This window comes from Triticum aestivum, chromosome 4B (genome assembly GCF_018294505.1).
Source record: "Triticum aestivum cultivar Chinese Spring chromosome 4B, IWGSC CS RefSeq v2.1, whole genome shotgun sequence".
Lineage (NCBI taxonomy): Eukaryota > Viridiplantae > Streptophyta > Magnoliopsida > Poales > Poaceae > Triticum > Triticum aestivum.
In genome coordinates this window covers 561,795,302-561,818,636 of record NC_057804.1, presented here as the reverse complement: position 1 = coordinate 561,818,636, position 23,335 = coordinate 561,795,302, and positions in this window count along the sequence as shown.

The window sequence follows — 23,335 nt, the reverse complement described above, 5'->3', positions numbered from 1 at the left end:
GGCCGCCGTTGGTTGCGGCTGCCCCAGCGCGCGCCCTCGAAGCCTCCGCCCGCACCCGCCCCGTCCGGCCTCAAGACGCGCCTCGGCGCGCCGGCCGGCCCCCTGCTCCTCGTGGCCGCACGCTACCTGCGGTGGCCGCCGCCGTCCGCCGTTCCGCTTCCTCCCCCCATGCGGCACCGCCCGAGTCCACCCCCCTGTTGGGCGTCGATCCCGCCGTCTGTCCCACGCTGGCCAAGCGCCGCCGCTCCCCGGTGGCCTCGCCTTGCCTCGCCTTCCCGGTCGGGCTCGGCCCCGCGCGGGTGCGCCTGAATCGCACCGGGGCGCCCGCACGCCCGCATAGGCCTTTGGCCCACTGACAAAGGGGCCCCAGCCCTAGAACAAAAAAAAGAGAGATAATAATAATAATAATAATAATATTAATTAACTAAATTTACTAAATTAATTAACTTAATTAATTAAGTTTAATTAACCTGATCAATTAACTAAACTAATTAACCTGTTAGTTTAATTAAACTGTAATTAGATTAACCTAAAACCTAAATTAACCTAACAGTGTATGACAGGTGGGTCCCAGGGGACCCACATGTCAGTTTGACCCAGGTCAACGGTCAACGTTGACTGCTGACGTCAGCATGACATCATGCTGATGTCATAAATCCATTTTCGAATTAGATTAAATAATTAATTAAATTTCAGAAATTAATAAAATCTTTAAAAAATCATATCTTTTAATCCGTAACTCGGATTAAAATATTTTCAACATGAAAGTTGCTCAGAACGACGAGACAAATCCGGCTACACCCTCCGTTCGTCCGCCACACACTCCTAGCATAGCGAACATGGAACTTTTCCCCTCCGATTCGTCTGTCCGAAAATGCTAAACCTGGGGAAACATTCCCGGATGTTATCCCCCTTCGCCGGTAACGTGTAGCATCGCGTTAGAACACGTCTAGCTCTGTTTGTTGTCCTGTTATGCTCTTGCTTGCTATGTATTTACTGTTTCTTCCCCCCTCTTCTCTCCGGTAGACTCTGAGACTGCCGCTGATGCCGCTGTGATCAACTACGTCACCGACGACCCCTCTCTCTTGCCAGAGAAACCAAGCAAGCCCCCCCCTTGATCACCAGATATCGCCTAATCTCCTCTATACTGCTTGCATTAGAGTAGTGTAGCATGTTACTGCTTTCCGTTAATCCTATTCTGATGCATAGCCTGTCATTGTTGCTACAATCATTGATACCTTACCCACAATCCTAATTGCTTAGTATAGGATGCTAGTTTATCATCATTGGCCCTACATTCTTGTCAGTCTGCCTTGCTATACTATTGGGCCGTGATCACTCGGGAGGTGATCACGGGTATATACTATACATACATACATACTATACAGATGGTGACTAAAGTCGGGTCAGCTCGATGAGTACCCGCAAGTGATTCTGATGAGGGGGCTGAAATGACAGGTGGCTCCATCCCGGTAGAGGCGGGCCTGGGTTCCCGACGGCCTCCGACTGTTACTTTGTGGCGGAGCGACAGGGCAGGTTGAGACCGCCTAGGAGAGAGGTGGGCCTGGCCCTGTTCGGCGTTCGCGGATACTTAACACGCTTAACGAGATCTTGGTATTTGATCTGAGTTGGCTACGAGCCTATACACACTAACCATCTACGTGGGAGTAGTTATGGGTATCCCGGCGTCGTGGTATCAGCCGAAGCACTTCAGACGTCAGCGACGGAGCGGCGCGCGCCGGATTGGAACGTAAGCCTGCTCTTGTATTAAGGGGGCTAGTTCTGCTTCCGGCTGCCCACGCAACTTGCAGGTGTGCTAAGGGCGATGGGCCCAGACCCCTGTGCGCTTAGGTTTAGACCGGCGTGCTGGCCTCTCTGTTGAGCCTAGGTGGGGCTGCGACGTGTTGATCTTCCGCGGCCGGGCATGACCCAGGAAAGTGTGTCCGGCCAAATGGGATCAAGCGTGTTGGGTAAGTTGGTGCACCCCTACAGGGAAGTTAATCTATTCGAATAGCCGTGATCTTCGGTAACAGGACGACTTGGAGTTGTACCTTGACCTTATGACAACTAGAACCGGATACTTAATAAAACACACCCTTCCAAGTTCCACAGACAACCCGGTGATCGCTTTTCCATAGGGCGACGAGGGGAGGATCGCCGGGTAGGATTATGCTATGCGATTGGAGATGCTACTTGGAGATGCTACTTGGAGATGCTACTTGGAGGACTTCAATCTACTCTCTTCTACTTGCTGCAAGACGGAGGCTGCCAGAAGCATAGTCTTCGACAGGATTAGCTATCCCCCTCTTATTCTGGCATTCTGCAGTTCAGTCCACTGATATGGCCTCCTTACACATATAACCATGCATATGTAGTGTAGTTCCTTGCTTGCGAGTACTTTGGATGAGTACTCACGGTTGCTTTCTCCCCCCTTTTTCCCCCTTTCCTTTCTTTCTGGTTGTCGCAACCAGATGCTGGAATCCAGGAGCCAGACGCCACCGTCGACGACGACCCTACTACACCGGAGGTGCCTACTACTACGTGCAGCCCGCTGACGACGACCATGAGTAGTTAGGAGGATCCCAGGCAGGAGGCCTGCGCCTCTTTCGATCTGTATCCCAGTTTGTGCTAGACATCTTATGGCAACTTGTTTAACTTATGTCTGTACTCAGATATTGTTGCTTCCGCTGACTCATCTATGATCGAGCACTTGTATTCGAGCCCTCGAGGCCCCTGGCTTGTATTATGATGCTTGTATGACTTATTTATGTTTTAGAGTTGTGTTGTGATATCTTCCCGTGAGTCCCTGATCTTGATCGTACACATTTGCCTGCATGATTAGTGTACGATTGAATCGGGGCGTCACATCTGTCGAAAGCGACAGCGAGCCGAGGATCATAATCTCAGTTATAGATTGTCGCTTTCCTATGCAGGTGGCGGAGCGTTCGGTGGCCAGCCGGACTGATGGATTTGCCGAGCTGAAGAGGCAACTCGACGTTGTGGATGCGGACATCTCGCTGGTCAATAAACGACTTGATGAGTCCTAAGGTATGTGGTTGCTCTGTGGTCGCCTAGTAAGGGAGCTGACGCCCATTCCTTACAATTTGTATGCTTGATGCAGATGGTGCTGCTCCTGTGGAAGGCCTTCGAGCAGAACTTGCTCGGGCCAAGGAGCAAGCCAGAAAAAGCGAGGCGGCTGCCTCGAAGGCAGCGGAAGAGCTAGAAGCCGAGAAGGCTGCTCACTGCCGAAGCAGGGAGGAGATGGCCGGAATGGCCGCGAAATTAAAGGTTGCTACCAACCGCCAGGAGGTTCTTGAAAGAGAACGCCGAGCGGAGCAAGAGGACCTGAAGAAGGCCGCCGCCGAAGCCAAGGATGCCCGTAGCGCGATGTGGGCTATGAAGGAGGAACTGCGTCAGCTCGGAGACATTGTGGCTGGAAAGCCCTTTATGCTGCGTAGGAAGTTCACGGATCCGAAGTATGCTCAGCTGGGCCGATTGTACGGTGTGGAGGATCCTTATCTGGACTTGGCAGCGAGTGCGGTGGACGCAGTCGTGCACTTTCGAAGCCAGAAGGATCACGAAATGGAAGAGCTTTTCTGGTCTCAATTCCATAGTCCGGAGCGTCCACTTCCGTTGAGTGATCGGCTAGTTGAGTGGGCTGAGCTGAATAGATTGTCCGGACTTGCCATGACGGATGTGGTCACTCATCTATGGTCGGAAAGGCCCAAGCTGAAGAGTTATTTTGGCTTGTTACAGCAATTCCTTGGGGCGGTGCCGCGTATTGGGGCGATGAAGCGGTCGGCATGCATAGAAGGTGCACGGATGGCTCTCGCCCGTGGTAAGACATACTTGGCGGAGATGGATGCCACCGCTGTTGCATCCCGGGGTTCGGACAAAAGCCGATTCCCCACCGAGCACTATTTTGAGGAAGTCCTGCAGGGCGCTCGTTTAGTAGAGTCGCAGTGCTCGAAAGATGTTATGTTTGAATGACATGTATGATTTCTGAGATCATGTTTATAATGCAATAGCTTTTTATACTTGTGTGTTCAAGTATTGAACTATCTCCTGTGCGGTCGTATATGTATGTATAATCTGAAAGATGGCAGTCTTTGGCTTCATCCCCCACGCACATGGTGCGGGGGTGTTTGCAAAAATAAAAGTGCTTTTTCACACTTAATCCAACGTCTTGGTCCTTTTAAGGAGGTGATAGCGTAGCAAACTAGGCAACCGCACTATAATGCTTTATCACTTTCACTTAGCCATAGGAGCTCGAATGTGGGGCTACTATATAGCCCCTGGTGGCACCGCTCTTCTCCGAACTCGGGGCGCGTATGTGCCTGACCAGGAAGCGGTCCTTCGTCAAAGCGGAGGAATTCTAAACATTCCAATGGTCGATCGAGTGGTTGACCAGTCTCTCGCTATATCATGATAGTCAGTTTTTGGCTTTCTCTACTGAGGTGCTCGCCCGGCCGAACCGGGGCACAATCGCAGTAGTTCTCTTGGTGCCGCGTTAGCCGATGATGTGGAATGTAAGGCAGCAAAACACAGGAGCCGGGCAAACCAAACATTTGACCAAAGACATGATTCGGAGCTGATGCATATAAGGCCTAACTCGAGACGCCGAACACTCCCTGAGGTGTTCGGTCTTTATGATACCGGGCAGAACAATGCCCTAAGCCCCTAGTGTCCAGGTACAGGCGGGAACTTCTGACGCGGCCGATGCCAAAACGCCAGCCTCCTCCTCAGCTATGGTGGGAAACTGGGGGATGTGTATCAACAAGAGACATTAAGAAAGGTTTACGCAGGGTCTTAATCTGAAAAGAATCCTTGCAACGGATCCCTGCTGCACGTCTGCGCCTGTGTCTCCGTTGTGCTGTATCCTGGATGGGTGTAGCACGTGCTTCATCTGTAAAAGAGAAGGACTTAGTTTCCAAGAAATATCGTGCAGAAGTTGTATTAAAATAGAATAGAATGAAGAAAGTTGAGCTTTATTGGCTCTCATCATTTAGACGCGCGACCCCTTATAAAGGGGGTATGCGGCTGGGAAGCCCCTTGTTTAGTTACGCCGGACTCGCTTAACCATGTCCGAGGTCCGAATGACCTATTTTTAGGGGCTTTGACCTGCAAGGTCTGATTAGTGTGTGTGGCTGTCGAGGCAGTCTCACATTCTCCGTGGTCGAGGAACACTCGGAGTTACTTTTTAATGAGATTATGCCATGTTGACCGGGCATTTTTAAGCGTTCAATGTGGTATTGCATTAGGCTGGCGAAAGCTGCGCGCCCCAGTAGTGCTTAAGGGCTACTGTTGAATGGGGCGATGGAGAGTGAGATTTTCGCGACGGAGGTTGTTGGATGAACCGAACACAACCTCTAGTGGTACAGAGCCTGTATAATTGGCTTAAAGGCCTGGCGTCACTCCTTTGAAGGAAGTGCTGCTATGGCGAATTTTGGTAGGGTCTATCCCCATTCTGCGGGCGGTGTCCTGGTATTGCAGGTGCCGCGCTGTCTTTTCGTGTTATCACATGAAGTGAGTTCACTGTTTTGACTTCTAGTGGGAAAGTCTTCTGTTTTCTGGAGTGCTGCTTTTGGGTTTCGTCACTTTCGCTTGGTGTGTCGAGCCCCTTGTGTTTGGTGTTAAGTCGGCCAGACTGTTTGAAGACCCAACAATCTCTGTGGGTATGGTTTGCAGGCTTCCTAGAGGTACCATGTATTTGGCATAGTCTATCTAAAATCTTGTTTAGGTTGGATAGCTCGTCACTGTTGTCCTTGAAGGGCAGTGTTTCGTTGTTCGGCCGAGAGCTTTTGAATCCGGCGTTGACCGCCGTACTATTCGGACCATTTTCCTTATTCCGGCGCTGATCTTTTCTGCGTCGTGATTTCCCATTTCCATCCCTGACTTCGGATGTACTCGGGTCGCTGGTGCTGCATCTAGCCAGCCAGCTGTCTTCCCTCGCGCAAAAGCGGGTCATGAGGCTTGTTAGTCGGCCATTGTTCTTGGTTTTTCCTAGCCGAGGTGTCTGGCGAGCCATTCGTCTCGGACGTTGTGTTTAAAGGCTGCTAAGGCTTCAGCGTCCGTACAGTCGACTATTTGGTTCTTTTTAGTGAGGAACCTGTTCCAGAATTTGCGTGCTGACTCTCCGGGCTGTTGAGTTATGTGACTTAAATCGTCTGCATCCGGAGGGCGGACATAAGTCCCCTGAAAATTTGCTCGAAACGCATCCTCAAGCTCTTCCCAACTTCCAATGGTATTTTTTGGGAGGCTTTTAAGCCAATGCCGAGCTGGCCCTTTGAGCTTGAGGGGTAGGTATTTTATGGCATGGAGATCGTCCCCTCTGGCCATATGTATGTGTAGGATGTAATCCTCAATCCAAACTCCGGGGTCTGTTGTTCCGTCATATGACTCTATGTTTACGGGTTTGAATCCCGCTGGAAATCCATGATCCAGTACCTCGTCGGTGAAACATAGTGGGTGTGCGGCGCCCCTGTATTTGGGTGTGCCGTTGTCTTCAAATGCTCGACGGGTTATGTTGCTTCCTGGAGTCTTCTTTTTTGGCCCATAGATAGATCTGACTGGGTCGTCCTTTTTCCGAGGATCTTTATGTTGATCGTGTGCCGGCTTGTGTGCGGCGCCCCTTGTTGCTCTTGGCCTGTCATCTGGTCGTCTATCCGGCCAGGCGGCTTCTTTCTTTTTTGACTGCGGGGGCTCTAAGGCCTCCTCGTCAAATTCAGGCAACAGCTTGCACTTCGGGTAGCTCTTTGTCTGGTGACTAGCGCCATATTTATCTGCGGTGTTGAGTACTTTGCTCCATCTCATTCTGAGTGCGTCCTCCGCTGTTTTGAGCTTCCGCTTTTGCTTCTTCAAACTTCTTGCAGTGGCGACGAGCCTTTTATGAAGGTTCGTATGCTCTGGTGATGTGAGATCGTCTACGCCGGGGATGGGTTGCTTGTCCAGTTCATCATGTCCGGCTGGCTGCTTGGTGGCATGTGCGTTGTCCACTGCTTCGCCCTGCTCTAGGGCCGGGTCCGTATGGGTGTCGTTTTTATCGAGGCAGGACTTTAGGCGGCGCTTGCTTCACCGTTTTGGTTGTTTGTTGGGGGAGTTGTCCTTCGCCACGTCCTGTTTTTCCTCATTATCGCTTCCTTTTGGTGTATCCACCATGTATACGTCGTGAGTTGGGGTGGCTTTCCCGTGCCCGGTAGGCACTGGTTCTTGGTCGTCTCCGGCATCGTCATCCATACCGTCGATGTCTTCGGAGTCATAATCTAGCATGTCGGTTAGATCGTCGACAGTGGCTACTAATTGGGTGGTGGGTGGGCTTTGAATTTCTTCGTCGTCCGCATCCCAACTGCCCTGGCCACAGTCCGGCTAGGGCTCTCCTGATAACGAGAGATACTTTAGCGAACTCAAGATGTCGCCGAAAGGTGAGCATTGAAAGATGTCTGCTGCGGTGAACTCCATGATCGGCGACCAATCGGATTCGATCGGAGGGGTGCGGGAGGTTCGGAGTCCGGCGAGGAGTCCGGCACCTCGGAGTCATGAGCTTTATGAGGGACATGTTGGAAATATGCCCTAGAGGCAATAATAAAAGCATTATTATTATATTTCTTTGTTCATGATAATTGTCTTTATTCATGCTATAATTGTGTTATCCGGAAATCGTAATACATGTGTGAATAACAGACACCAACATGTCCCTAGTAAGCCTCTAGTTGACTAGCTCGTTGATCAATAGATAGTCATGGTTTCCTGGCTATGGACATTGGATGTCATTGATAACGGGATCACATCATTAGGATAATGATGTGATGGACAAGACCCAATCCTAAACATAGCACAAGATCGTATAGTTCGTTTGCTAGAGTTTTTGCAATGTCAAAGTATCTCTTCCTTCGACCATGAGATCGTATAACTCCTGGATGCCGTAGGAGTGCTTTGGGTGTATCAAACGTCACAACGTAACTGGGTGACTATAAAGGTGCACTACAGGTATCTCCGAAAGTATCTATTGTTTTATATGGATCGAGACTGGGATTTGTCACTCCGTATGACGGAGAGATATCACTGGGCCCACTCAGTAATGCATCATCATAATGAGCTCAAAGTGACCAAGTGTTTGGTCACGGGATCATGCATTACGGTACGAGTAAAGTGACTTGCCGGTAACAAGATTGAACGAGGTATTGGGATACCGACGATCGAATCTCGGGCAAGTAACATATCGATTGACAAAGGGAATTGCATACGGGGTTGATTAAATCCTCGACATCGTGGTTCATCCGATGAGATCATCGTGGAGCATGTGGGAGCCAACATGGGTATCCAGATCCCGCTGTTGGTTATTGACCGGAGAGCGATCTCGGTCATGTCTACATGTCTCCCGAACCCGTAGGGTCTACACACTTAAGGTTCAGTTACGCTAGGGTTGTAGGGATATGTATATGCAGTAACCCAAATGTTGTTCGGAGTCCCGGATGAGATCCCGGACGTCACGAGGAGTTCCGGAATGGTCCGGAGGTAAAGATTTATATATGGGAAGTCCTGTTTCGGGCATCGGGACAAGTTTCGGGGTTATCGGTATTGTACCGGGACCACCGGAGGGGTCCCGGGGGCCCACCGGGTGGGGCCACCCATCCCCGGGGGCCACATGGGCTGTAGGGGGTGCGCCTTGGCCTGCTTGGGCCAAGGGCACCAGCCCCACATAGGCCCATGCGCCTAGGGTTTAAGGGGGAAAGAGTCCTAGGAGGGTAAGGCACCTCCTAGGTGCCTTGGGGGGGAGGGAAACCCCCCTTGGCCGCCGCACCCCCTAGGAGATTGGATCTCCTAGGGCCGGCCACCCCCCTTGGCACCCCTATATATAGTGGGGGAGAGGAGGGACTTCATACCTTGAGTCCTTGGCCTTTGGTTGCCTCCTTCTCCCTCCTCAACACCTCCTCCACCTCCTTATTGCTTAGCGAAGCTCTGCCGGAGTACTGCAGCTCCATCAACACCACGCCGTCGTGCTGCTGCTGGTGCCATCTCCCTCAACCTCTCCTCCCTCCCTTGCTGGATCAAGAAGGAGGAGACGTGGCTGTTTCCGTACGTGTGTTGAACGCGGAGGTGCCGTCCGTTCGGTGCTAGGATCTCCGGTGATTTGGATCACGTCGTGTTCGACTACATCATCCCCGTTCTTTGAATGCTTCCGCTCGCGATCTACAAGGTATGTAGATGCATCTATTCACTCGTTGCTAGATGAACTCCTAGATGATCTTGGTGAAACGAGTAGGAAAATTTTTATTTTCTGCAACGTTCCCCAACAGTGGCATCATGAGCTAGGTCTATGCGTAGTTCTTCTTGCACGAGTAGAACACAATTGGTTGTGGGCGTAGATTTGTCAACTTTCTTGCCGCTACTAGTCTTATCTTGCTTCAGCGGTATTGTGGGATGAAGCGGCCCGGACCAACCTTACACGTACGCTTACGTGAGACCGGTTCCACCGACTAACATGCACAAGTTGCATAAGGTGGCTGGCGGGTGTCTGTCTCTCCCACTTTAGTTGAAGCGGATTCGATGAAAAGGGTCCTTATGAAGGGTAAATAGAAGTTGACAAATCATGTTGTGGTTTCACGTAGGTAAGAAAACGTTCTTGCTAGAACCCTACTTCAGCCACGTAAAACTTGCAAACAACAATTAGAGGACGTCTAACTTGTTTTTGCAGCAAGTGCTTTGTGATATGATATGGCCAAAGTTGTGATGAATGATGAATGATCTATATGTCATGTATGAGATGTTCATGCTATTGTAATTGGAATCACGACTTGCATGTCGATGAGTATGACAACCGGCAGGAGCCATAGGAGTTGTCTTTATTTTTTGTATGACCTGCGTGTCATTAAAGAACGCCATGTAAACTACTTTACTTTATTACTAAACGCGTTATTCATAGAAGTAGAAGTAGTCGTTGGCGTGACAACTTCATGAAGACACGATGATGGAGATCATGATGATGGAGATCATGGTGTCATGCCGGTGACAAGATGATCATGGAGCCCCGAAGATGAAGATCAAAGGAGCTATATGATATTGGCCATATCATGTCACTACTTTATATAATTGCATGTGATGTTTATTATGTTTTATGCATCTTGTTTACTTAGAACGACGGTAGTAAATAAGATGATCCCTTACAAAATTTCAAGAAGTGTTCTCCCCTAACTGTGCACCGTTGCTACAGTTCGTCGTTTCGAAGCACCACGTGATGATCGGGTGTGATAGATTCTTACGTTCACATACAACGGGTGTAAGACAGTTTTACACAGCGAAAACACTTAGGGTTAACTTGACGAGCCTAGCATGTACAGACATGGCCTCGGAACACGGAGACCGAAAGGTCGAACACGAGTCGTATGGAAGATACGATCTACATGAGAATGTTCACCGACGATGACTAGTCCGTCTCACGTGATGATCGGACACGGCCTAGTTGACTCGGATCGTGTAACACTTAGATGACCAAAGGGATGTCAAATCTGAGTGGGAGTTCATTATAATTTGATTAGATGAACTTAATTATCATGAACTTAGTCTAAATTTTTACAATATGTCTTGTAGATCAAATGGCCAATGTAGTCCTCAACTTCAACGCGTTCCTAGAGAAAACCAAGCTGAAAGACGATGGCAGCAACTATACGGACTGGGTCCGGAACCTGAGGATCATCCTCATAGCTGCCAAGAAAGATTATGTCCTACAAGCACCGCTTGGTGACGCACCCGTTCTCCCTGCGGAACAAAACGTTATGAACGCTTGGCAGGCACGTTCCGATGACTACTCCCTCGTTCAGTGCGGCATGCTTTACAGCCTAGAGCCGGGGCTCCAAAAGCGTTTTGAGAGACATGGAGCATATGAGATGTTCGAAGAGCTGAAAATGGTTTTCCAAGCTCATGCCCGGGTCGAGAGATATGAAGTCTCCGACAAATTCTTCAGCTGTAAGATGGAGGAAAACAGTTCTGTCAGTGAGCACATACTCACTATGTCTGGGTTGCATAACCGCTTGACTCAGCTGGGAGTTAATCTCTCGGATGATGCGGTCATTGACAGAATCCTCCAGTCGCTTCCACCGAGCTACAAGAGCTTTGTGATGAACTTCAATATGCAGGGGATGGAAAAGACCATTCCTGAAGTATTTGCTATGCTGAAATCAGCAGAGGTAGAAGTCAGAAAGGAACATCAAGTGTTGATGGTCAATAAAACCACTAAGTTCAAGAAGGGCAAGGGTAAAAAGAACTTCAAGAAAGACGACAAGGTAGTTGCCACGCCCAGCAAGCAAGCTGCCGGGAAGAAGCCAAAGAATGGACCCAAGCCCGAGACTGAGTGTTTTTATTGCAAGGAAAGTGGTCACTGGAAGCGGAATTGCCCCAAATACTTAGCGGACAAGAAGGCCGGCAAAACCAAAGGTATATTTGATATACATGTAATTGATGTGTACCTTACCAGTAATCGTAGTAACTCCTGGGTATTTGATACCGGTGCCGTTGCTCATATTTGTAACACACAACAGGAGCTGCGGAATAAACGGAGACTGGCGAAGGACGAGGTGACGATGCGCGTCGGGAATGGTTACAAGGTCGATGTGATCGCCGTCGGCACGCTACCTCTACATTTACCTACGGGATTAGTTTTGAACCTCAATAATTGTTATTTTGTGCCACGTTTGAGCATGAACATTGTATCAGGATCTCGTTTAATTCGAGATGGCTACTCATTTAAATCCGAGAATAATGGTTGTTCTATTTATATGAGAGATATGTTTTATGGTCATGCTCCGATGGTGAATGGTTTATTCTTTATGAATCTCGAGCGTAATGCTACACATATTCATAGTGTAAGTACCAAAAGATGTAAGATTGATAGTGATAGTCCCACATACTTGTGGCATTGCCGCCTCGGTCACATAGGTGTCAAACGCATGAAGAAGCTCCATGCTGATGGACTTTTAGAGTCTCTTGATTACGAATCATTTGACACGTGCGAACCATGCCTCATGGGTAAAATGACCAAGACTCCATTCTCAGGAACAATGGAGAGAGCAACCAACTTATTGGAAATCATACATACTGATGTGTGCGGTCCAATGAGTGTTGAGGCTCGCGGTGGCTATCGTTATGTTCTCACCCTCACTGATGACTTGAGTAGATATGGGTATGTCTACTTAATGAAACACAAGTCTGAGACCTTTGAAAAGTTCAAGGAATTTCAGAGTGAAGTTGAGAATCAACGTGACAGGAAAATCAAGTTTCTACGATCAGATCGTGGAGGAGAATACTTGAGTCACGAGTTTGGTACACACTTAAGAAAATGTGGAATAGTTTCACAACTCACGCCGCCTGGAACACCTCAGCGTAATGGTGTGTCCGAACGTCGTAATCGCACTCTATTAGATATGGTGCGATCTATGATGTCTCTTGCCGATTTACCACTATCTTTTTGGGGCTATGCTTTAGAGACTGCCGCATTCACTTTAAATAGGGCCCCGTCGAAATCCGTTGAGACGACACCGTATGAATTATGGTTTGGGAAGAAACCTAAGCTGTCATTTCTAAAAGTTTGGGGATGCGATGCTTATGTCAGGAAACTTCAACCTGAAAAGCTCGAACCCAAATCGGAAAAATGCGTCTTCATAGGATACCCTAAAGAAACTGTTGGGTATATCTTCTACCTCAGATCCGAAGGCAAGATCTTTGTTGCCAAGAATGGGTCCTTTCTGGAGAAAGAGTTTCTCTCGAAAGAAGTAAGTGGGAGGAAAGTAGAGCTTGATGAAGTATTACCTCTTGAACCAGAAAATGGCGCAACTCAAGAAAATGTTCCTGAGGTGCCTGCACCGACTAGAGAGGAAGTTAATGATAATGATCAAGATACTTCAGATCAAGCTCCTACTGAAATTCGAAGGTCCACGAGGACACGTTCCGCACCAGAGTGGTACGGCAACCCTGTCTTGGAAATCATGTTGTTAGACAACGGTGAACCTTCGAACTATGAAGAAGCGATGGCGGGTCCGGATTCCGACAAATGGCTAGAAGCCATGAAATCCGAGATAGGATCCATGTATGAAAACGAAGTATGGACTTTGACTGACTTGCCCGTTGAACGGCGAGCCATAGAAAATAAATGGATCTTTAAGAAGAAGACAGACGCGGATGGTAATGTGACCATCTATAAAGCTCGGCTTGTCGCTAATGGTTATCGACAAGTTCAAGGGGTTGACTACGATGAGACTTTCTCATCGGTAGCGAAGCTGAAGTCCGTCCGAATCATGTTAGCAATTGCCGCATTTTATGATTATGAAATTTGGCAAATGGACGTCAAAACGGCATTCCTTAATGGTTTCCTTAAGGAAGAATTGTATATGATACAGCCGGAAGGTTTTGTCGATCCTAAAAATGCTGACAAGGTGTGCAAGCTCCAACGCTCGATTTATGGGCTGGTGCAAGCATCTCGGAGTTGGAACATTCGTTTTGATGAGATGATCAAAGCGTTTGGGTTTACACAGACTTATGGAGAAGCCTGTGTTTACAAGAAAGTGAGTGGGAGCTTTATAGCATTTCTCATACTATATGTAGATGACATACTTTTGATGGGAAATGATATAGAACTTTTGGACAGCATTAAGGCCTACTTGAATAAGAGTTTTTCAATGAAGGACCTTGGAGAAGCTGCTTATATATTAGGCATCAAGATCTATAGGGATAGATCAAGACGCCTCATAGGTCTTTCACAAAGCACATATCTTGATAAGATTTTGAGGAAGTTCAAAATGGATCAGTCCAAGAAAGGGTTCTTGCCTGTTTTGCAAGGTGTGAAATTGAGCTCAGCTCAATGTCCGACCACGGCAGCAGAGATAGAAGAGATGAGTGTCATCCCCTATGCCTCAGCCATAGGTTCTATTATGTATGCCATGCTGTGTACCAGACCTGATGTAAACCTTGCCGTAAGTTTGGTAGGAAGGTACCAAAGTAATCCCGGCAAGGAACACTGGACAGCGGTCAAGAATATCCTGAAGTACCTGAAAAGGACTAAGGAAATGTTTCTCGTTTATGGAGGTGACGAAGAGCTCGTCGTAAAAGGTTACGTCGACGCTAGCTTCGACACAGATCTGGATGACTCTAAGTCACAAACCGGATACGTGTATATTTTGAATGGTGGGGCAGTAAGCTGGTGCAGTTGCAAGCAGAGCGTCGTGGCGGGATCTACATGTGAAGCGGAGTACATGGCAGCCTCGGAGGCAGCACATGAAGCAATATGGGTGAAGGAGTTCATCACCGACCTAGGAGTCATACCCAATGCGTCGGGGCCGATCAAGCTCTTCTGTGACAACACTGGAGCTATTGCACTTGCCAAGGAGCCCAGGTTTCACAAGAAGACAAGGCACATCAAGCGTCGCTTCAACTCCATCCGTGAAAATGTTCAAGATGGAGACATAGAGATTTGTAAAGTACATACGGACCTGAATGTAGCAGATCCGTTGACTAAACCTCTCCCAAGAGCAAAACATGATCAACACCAGAATTCCATGGGTGTTCGATTCATCACAATGTAACTAGATTATTGACTCTAGTGCAAGTGGGAGACTGTTGGAAATATGCCCTAGAGGCAATAATAAAAGCATTATTATTATATTTCTTTGTTCATGATAATTGTCTTTATTCATGCTATAATTGTGTTATCCGGAAATCGTAATACATGTGTGAATAACAGACACCAACATGTCCCTAGTAAGCCTCTAGTTGACTAGCTCGTTGATCAATAGATAGTCATGGTTTCCTGGCTATGGACATTGGATGTCATTGATAACGGGATCACATCATTAGGATAATGATGTGATGGACAAGACCCAATCCTAAACATAGCACAAGATCGTATAGTTCGTTTGCTAGAGTTTTTGCAATGTCAAAGTATCTCTTCCTTCGACCATGAGATCGTATAACTCCTGGATGCCGTAGGAGTGCTTTGGGTGTATCAAACGTCACAACGTAACTGGGTGACTATAAAGGTGCACTACAGGTATCTCCGAAAGTATCTATTGTTTTATATGGATCGAGACTGGGATTTGTCACTCCGTATGACGGAGAGATATCACTGGGCCCACTCAGTAATGCATCATCATAATGAGCTCAAAGTGACCAAGTGTTTGGTCACGGGATCATGCATTACGGTACGAGTAAAGTGACTTGCCGGTAACAAGATTGAACGAGGTATTGGGATACCGACGATCGAATCTCGGGCAAGTAACATATCGATTGACAAAGGGAATTGCATACGGGGTTGATTAAATCCTCGACATCGTGGTTCATCCGATGAGATCATCGTGGAGCATGTGGGAGCCAACATGGGTATCCAGATCCCGCTGTTGGTTATTGACCGGAGAGCGATCTCGGTCATGTCTACATGTCTCCCGAACCCGTAGGGTCTACACACTTAAGGTTCAGTTACGCTAGGGTTGTAGGGATATGTATATGCAGTAACCCAAATGTTGTTCGGAGTCCCGGATGAGATCCCGGACGTCACGAGGAGTTCCGGAATGGTCCGGAGGTAAAGATTTATATATGGGAAGTCCTGTTTCGGGCATCGGGACAAGTTTCGGGGTTATCGGTATTGTACCGGGACCACCGGAGGGGTCCCGGGGGCCCACCGGGTGGGGCCACCCATCCCCGGGGGCCACATGGGCTGTAGGGGGTGCGCCTTGGCCTGCTTGGGCCAAGGGCACCAGCCCCACATAGGCCCATGCGCCTAGGGTTTAAGGGGGAAAGAGTCCTAGGAGGGTAAGGCACCTCCCAGGTGCCTTGGGGGGGAGGGAAACCCCCCTTGGCCGCCGCACCCCCTAGGAGATTGGATCTCCTAGGGCCGGCCACCCCCCTTGGCACCCCTATATATAGTGGGGGAGAGGAGGGACTTCATACCTTGAGTCCTTGGCCTTTGGTTGCCTCCTTCTCCCTCCTCAACACCTCCTCCACCTCCTTATTGCTTAGCGAAGCTCTGCCGGAGTACTGCAGCTCCATCAACACCACGCCGTCGTGCTGCTGCTGGTGCCATCTCCCTCAACCTCTCCTCCCTCCCTTGCTGGATCAAGAAGGAGGAGACGTGGCTGTTTCCGTACGTGTGTTGAACGCGGAGGTGCCGTCCGTTCGGTGCTAGGATCTCCGGTGATTTGGATCACGTCGTGTTCGACTACATCATCCCCGTTCTTTGAACGCTTCCGCTCGTGATCTACAAGGTATGTAGATGCATCTATTCACTCGTTGCTAGATGAACTCCTAGATGATCTTGGTGAAACGAGTAGGAAAATTTTTATTTTCTGCAACGTTCCCCAACAGGACAAGGTCAGTGTTCGGCTCTATCGCCGTAGAGGTTGCAGCCCCCGAGGCGGTGTCTAGCTATCCGTCCTCGATCTGCGCAGCCGGCTTCGAATTGAAGATCGGAGCGGGTTCGAGTGCGGCCTCCAGGGTACTATCCAGCTGCAGAGCTAAATCATGCTCGCCGTGATAGTGCGGCACGCTCGGCTGTGACTCGAATCCATCGAGGATCGAGTCCCCACGGATGTCAGCCGTGAAGTTCAAACTTCCAAATCTGACCTGACGGCCAGGGGCGTAGCTTTCGATCTGCTCCAGACGGCCAAGCGAATTGGCCCGTAGTGCAAAGCCGCCGAATACGAAGATCTGTCCGGGGAGAAAGGTCTCACCCTGGACTGCGTCGTTGATGATGGTCGAAGAAGCCATCGAGCCTATCGGTGACGACACAGAGGAACTCTTAATGAAAGCACCAATGTCGGTGTCAAAACCAGTGGATCTCGGGTAGGGGGTCCCGAACTGTGCGTCTAGGCGGATGGTAACAGGAGACAAGGGACACGATGTTTTACCCAGGTTCGGGCCCTCTTGATGGAGGTAAAACCCTACGTCCTGCTTGATTAATATTGATGATATGTGTTACAAGAGTGGATCTACCACGAGATCAAGGAGGCTAAACCCTAGAAGCTAGCCTATGGTATGATTGTTCGTCCTATGGACTAAAGCCATCTGGTTTATATAGGCACCGGAGAGGGCTAGGGTTACACAGAGTCGGTTACAATGATTGGAGATCTACATATCCGTATCGCCAAGCTTGCCTTCCACGCCAAGGAAAGTCCCATCCGGACACGGGACGAAGTCTTCAATCTTGTATCTTCATAGTCTTGGAGTCCGGCCGATCACGATAGTTCGGCTATCCGGACACCCCCTTGTCCGGAACTCCCTCACCCTCCAAGTCCCATCTAGGGCTGCCGTACCCCTAGGGTGGGAACCCTAGATGGGGGCGCAACCACCTCCCCTCCTCCTATAAATAGTGGGGGTTTTGGGGCTGCCAGAGACACGAGAACCTCTCCCTCAAGGCGCAGCCCTACCTCTCTCCCTCCTCGTTTCCCGCGGTGCTTGGCGAAGCCCTGCTGGATTGCCACGCTCCTCCATCACCACCACGCCGTTGTGCTGCTGCTGGACGGAGTCTTCCTCAACCTCTCCCTCTCTCCTTGCTGGATCAAGGCATGGGAGACGTCACCGGGTTGTACGTCTGTTGAACGCGGAGGTGCCATCCGTTTGCACTAGGATCTCCGGTGATTTGCATCACGACGAGTACGACTCCTTCAACCCTGTTCTCTTGAACGCTTCCGCTTAGCGATCTACAAGGGTATGTAGATGCACTCTCCTTCCCCTCGTTGCTGGTTTCTCCATAGATAGATCTTGGTGACACATAGGAAAATTTTGAATTTCTGCTACGTTCCCCTATAGTGGTATCAGAGCTAGGTCTATTGCGTAGATTCTTTGCACGAGTAGAACACAAAGTGGTTGTGGGCGTTGATTTTGTTCAATATGCTTACCGTTACTAGTCTAATCTTGTTTCGACGGTATTGTGGGATGAAGCGGCCCGGACCGACCTTACACGTACACTTACGTGAGACAGGTTCCACCGACTGACATGCACTTGGTGCATAAGGTGGCTAGCGGGTGCCAGTCTCTCCCACTTTAGTCGGATCGGGTTCGATGAAAAGGGTCCTTATGAAGGGTAAATAGCAAACATATCACGTTGTGGCTTTTGCGTAGGTAAGAAACATTCTTGCTAGAAACCCATAGCAGCCACGTAAAACATGCAAACAACAATTAGATGACGTCTAACTTGTTTTTGCAGGGTATGCTATGTGATATGATATGGCCAAAAAGGAATGTGATGAATGATATGTGATGTATGAGATTGATCATGTTCTTGTAATAGGAATCACGACTTGCATGTCGATGAGTATGACAATCGGCAGGAGCCATAGGAGTTGTCTTTATTTATTGTATGACCTGCGTGTCATTGAACAACGCCATATAATTACTTTACTTTATTGCTAACCGGTAGCCATAGTAGTAGAAGTAATAAGTTGGCGAGACAACTTCATGGAGACACGATGATGGAGATCATGATGATGGAGATCATGGTGTCATGCCGGTGACAAGATGATCATGGAGCCCCGAAGATGGAGATCAAAAGGAGCAAAATGATATTGGCCATATCATGTCACTATTTGATTGCATGTGATGTTTATCATGTTTATGCATCTTATTTGCTTAAAACGACGGTAGTAAATAAGATTATCCCTCATTAAAATTTCAAGAAGGTGTTCCCCCTAACTGTGCACCGTTGCGAAAGTTTGTCATTTCGAAGCACCACGTGATGATCGGGTGTGATAGATTCTTACGTTCACATACAACGGGTGTAAGCCAGATTTACACACGCGAAACACTTAGGTTGACTTGACGAGCCTAGCATGTACAGACATGGCCTCGGAACACAAGAGACCGAAAGGTCGAGCATGAGTCGTATAGTAGATACGATCAACATGAAGATGTTCACCGATGATGACTAGTCCATCTCACGTGATGATCGGACACGGCCTAGTTGACTCGGATCATGTAATCACTTAGATGACTAGAGGGATGTCTATCTGAGTGGGAGTTCATGAGATGAACTTAATTATCTTGAACATAGTCAAAAGATCTTTGCAAATTATGTCGTAAGCTAGCACTTTAGTTCCATTGTTTAGATATGTTCCTAGAGAAAATATAGTTGAAAGTTGACAGTAGCGATTAGGCGGACAGAAGAAAGCTTATGTCCTTAATGCACCGCTCAGTGTGCTGAACCCCAAACGTCGTCAGTGGATGTTGCGAACATCGGACATACACGTTTTGATAACTACGTGATAGTTCAGTTAAACGGTTTAGAGTTGAGGCACCAAAGACGTTTTTCGAAACGTCACGGAACATATGAGATGTTTCGAGGGCTGAAATTGGGATTTCAGGCTCGTTCACACGTCAAGAGGAATAAGACCTCCTACGATTTTCTTAGCCTGCAAACTAAGGGAGAAAAGCTCAATTGTTGAGCTTGTGCTCAGATTGTCTGAGTGCAACAATCACTTGAATCGAGTGGGAGTTGATCTTCCAGATGAGATAGTGATGTTTCTCCATAGTCATTGCCACCAAGCTGCTAGAGCTTCGTGATGAACTATAAAAAAATCAGGGATAGATATGATGATCCTTGAGATATTCACGATGTTTGACACTGCGAAAGTAGAAATCAAGAAGGAGCATCAATTGTTGATGGTTGGTGAAACCACTAGTTTCAAGAAGGGCAAGGGCAAGAAGGGATACTTCATGAAACGGCAAATCAGCTGCCGCTCTAGTGAAGAAACCCAAGGTTGAACCCAAACCCGAGACTAAGTGCTTCTGTAATAAGGGGAACAGCCACTCGAGCAGAATTACCCTAGATACTTGGTAGATAAGAAGGCTGGCAAGGTCGATAGAAGTATATTGAATATACATTATGTTAATGTGTATTTTACTAGTACTCCTAGTAGCACCAGGGTATTAGATACCGGTTCGGTTGCTAAGTGTTAGTAACTCGAAATAAAAGCTACGGAATAAACGGAGACTAGCTAAAGGTGAGCTGACGATATGTGTTGGAAATGTTTCCAAGGTTAATGTGATCAAGCATCGCACGCTCCCTCTACCATCGAGATTGGTGTTAAAATAATTGTTATTTGGTGTTTGCGTTGAGCATAGACATGATTGGATTATGTCTATCGCAATGCGGTCATTCATTTAAGGAGAATAATGGTTACTCTGTTTATTTGAATAATACCTTCAATGGTCTTACACCTAAAATGAATGGTTTATTGAATCTCGATCGTAGTGATACACATTTTCATGCCAAAAGATATAAGATAGTAATGATAGTATCACTTACTTGTGGCATTGCCATGTAAGTCATATTGGTGTAACACGCATGAAGAAGCTCCATGTTGATGGATCTTTGGACTCACTCGTTTTTGAAAAGTTTGAGACATGCGAACCATGTCTATTGGTGTATACGCATGAAGAAATTCCATGCAGATGGATCGTTTGGACTCACTTGATTTTCAATCACTTGAGATATGCAAATCATACCACATGGGCAAAATGACTGAAAAGCCTCGGTTTAATTAGATGGAACAAGATAGCAACTTGTTGGAAGTAACACTTTTTGATGTGTGCAATCCAATGAGTGCTGAGGCATGCAGTGAATATCATTATGTTCTTACTTCACAGATGATTTGAGTAGATGTTGAGTATATTTACTTGATGAAACACAAGTCTGAATTATTGAATGATTCAAGTAATTTCAGAGTGAAGTTAAAGATCATCGTGACAAGAGGATAAAATATTTATGATATGATCATAGAGATGAGCATCTGAGTTACGAGCTTTGGCACGCAATTAAGACATTGTGGAAATTGTTTCACAATTAATACCGCCTAGAAAACCATAGTGTGATGGTGTTTCCGAACATCATATTTGCACCCTATTGGATATAGTGCGTACCATGATGCATCTTATCGAATTACCACTATCGTTCATGGGTTAGGCATTAGAGACAACCGCACTCACTTTAATAGGGCACCACGTAATTCCATTGAGATGACACCGTGTGAACTATGGTTTAGAGAAACCTAAGCTGTCGTTTCTTGAAAGTTTGGGGCTGCGACGCTTATGTGGAAAAGTTCCAGGTTGATAAGCTCGAACCCAAAGCGGATAAAATACATCTTCATAGGACACCCAAAACAGTTGGGTATACCTCCTAATTCAGATCCGAAAGCAATAGGGATTGTTTCTTGCATCGGGTCCTTTCTCGAGGAAAAGTTTCTCTCGAAAGAATTGAGTGGGAGGATGGTGGATACTTGATGAGGTTATTGAACCATCACTTCAACAAGTGTGTAGCAGGGCACAGGAAGTTGTTCCTGTGGCGTCTACACCAATTTAAGTAGAAGCTTATGATAGTGATCATGAAGTTTTGGATCAAGTCACTACCGTACCTCGTAGGGTGACAAGGATGCGTACTACTTTAGAGTGGAACAGTAATCCTGTCTTGAAGGTCATGTTGCTAGACAACAATGAACCTACGAGCTATGGAGAAGCGATGGTGGGCCCATATTTCGAGAAATGGTTAGAAGCCATGAAATCCGAGATAGGATCCATGTATCAGAACAAAGCATGGACTTTGGTGGACTTGCCTGATGATCGGCAAGCCGTTGAGATAAATGGATCTTTAAGAAGAAGACGGACGTGGACAGTAATGTCACTATCTATGAAGCTCGACTTGTGGCGAAGAGTTTTTTCACAAGTTCAAGGAGTTGACTACGATGAGATTTTCTCATCCGTAGCGATGCTTAAGTCCGTCGGAATCATGTTAGCATTAGCTGCATCTATGAAATCTGGCAGATGGATGTCAAAATGAGTTTCCTTACCAGTTTTTGTAAGGAAAGGTTGTATGTGATACAATCAGAAAGTTCTTGTCGATCCTAAGGATGCTAAAAGGTATGCTGGCTCCAGCGATCCTTCTAAGGACTGGAGTAAGCATCTCGGAGTTGGAATGTGCGCTTTGATGAGATGATCAAAGATTTTGGGTTTATACAAAGTTCATGAGAAACTTGTATTTCCAAAGAAGTGAGTGGGAGCACTATAGAATTTCTGATGAGTATATGGTGTTGACATATTGTTGATCAGAAATGATGTAGAATTTCTGGAAAGCATATAGGGTTATTTGAAAGGTGTTTTTCAATAGAAAACCTGGATTAAGCTACTTGAACATTGAGCATCAAGATCTATGAGGATAGATCAAAAATGCTTAATGGTACTTTCAAATGAGCATATACCTTGACATGATCTGGAAGGTGTTCAAGATGGATCAGTCAAAGAAGGAGTTCTTGCCTGAGATGTAATGTATGAAGTTAAGACTTAAAGCTCGACCACGGCAGAAAAGAGAGAAAGGATGAAGGTCGTCCCCTATGCCTTAGACATAGGCTCTACAGTATGCTATGCTGTGTACCGCACATGATGCGTGCCTTGCTACATATCTGGCAAGAGGGTACAAAGGTGATCAAGGAGTGGATCACCAGATAGCGGTCAAAATTATCCTTAGAGGAATAAGGATATGTTTCTCGATTATGGAGGTGATAAAGAGTTCGGCGTAAAGGGTTACGTCGATGCAAGCTTTAACACCTATCCGAATGACTCTGAGTAGCAAACCGGATACGTATAGTGGAGCAACCATTTGGAATAGCTTCAAGTGGAGTGTGGAAGCAGCATTTACAATATGACATAGAGAATTGCGAAGTACATACGGATCTGAATACTGCAGACCCGTTGACTAAAACTTCTCTCACAAGGAAAACATGATCAAACCCCAGAACTCATTGAGTCTTAATCACATGGTGATGTGAACTAGTTTAGTGACACTAGTAAACTCTTTGGATGTTGGTCACATGGCGATGTGACCTATCAGTGTTAATCACATAGCGATGTGAACTAGATTATTGACTCTAGTGCAAGTGGGAGACTATTGGAAATATGCCCTAGAGGTAATAATAAATTAGTTATTATTATATTTCCTTGTTCATGATAATCGTTTATTATCCATGCTATAATTGTATTGATAGGAAACTCAGATACATGTGTGGGTACATAGACAACACCATGTCCCTAGTAAGCCTCTAGTTAACTAGCTCGTTAATCAACAGATGGTTACGGTTTCCTGACCGTGGACATTGGATGTCGTTGATAACGCGATCACATCATTAGAAGAATGATGTGATGGACAAGACCCAATTCTAAGCCTAGCACAAAGATCGTGTAGTTCGTATGCTAAAGCTTTTCTAATGTCAAGTATTTTTTCCTTAGAATATGAGATTGTGCAACTCCCGGATACCGTAGGAATGCTTTGGGTGTACCAAACGTCACAACGTAACTGGGTGGCTATAAAGGT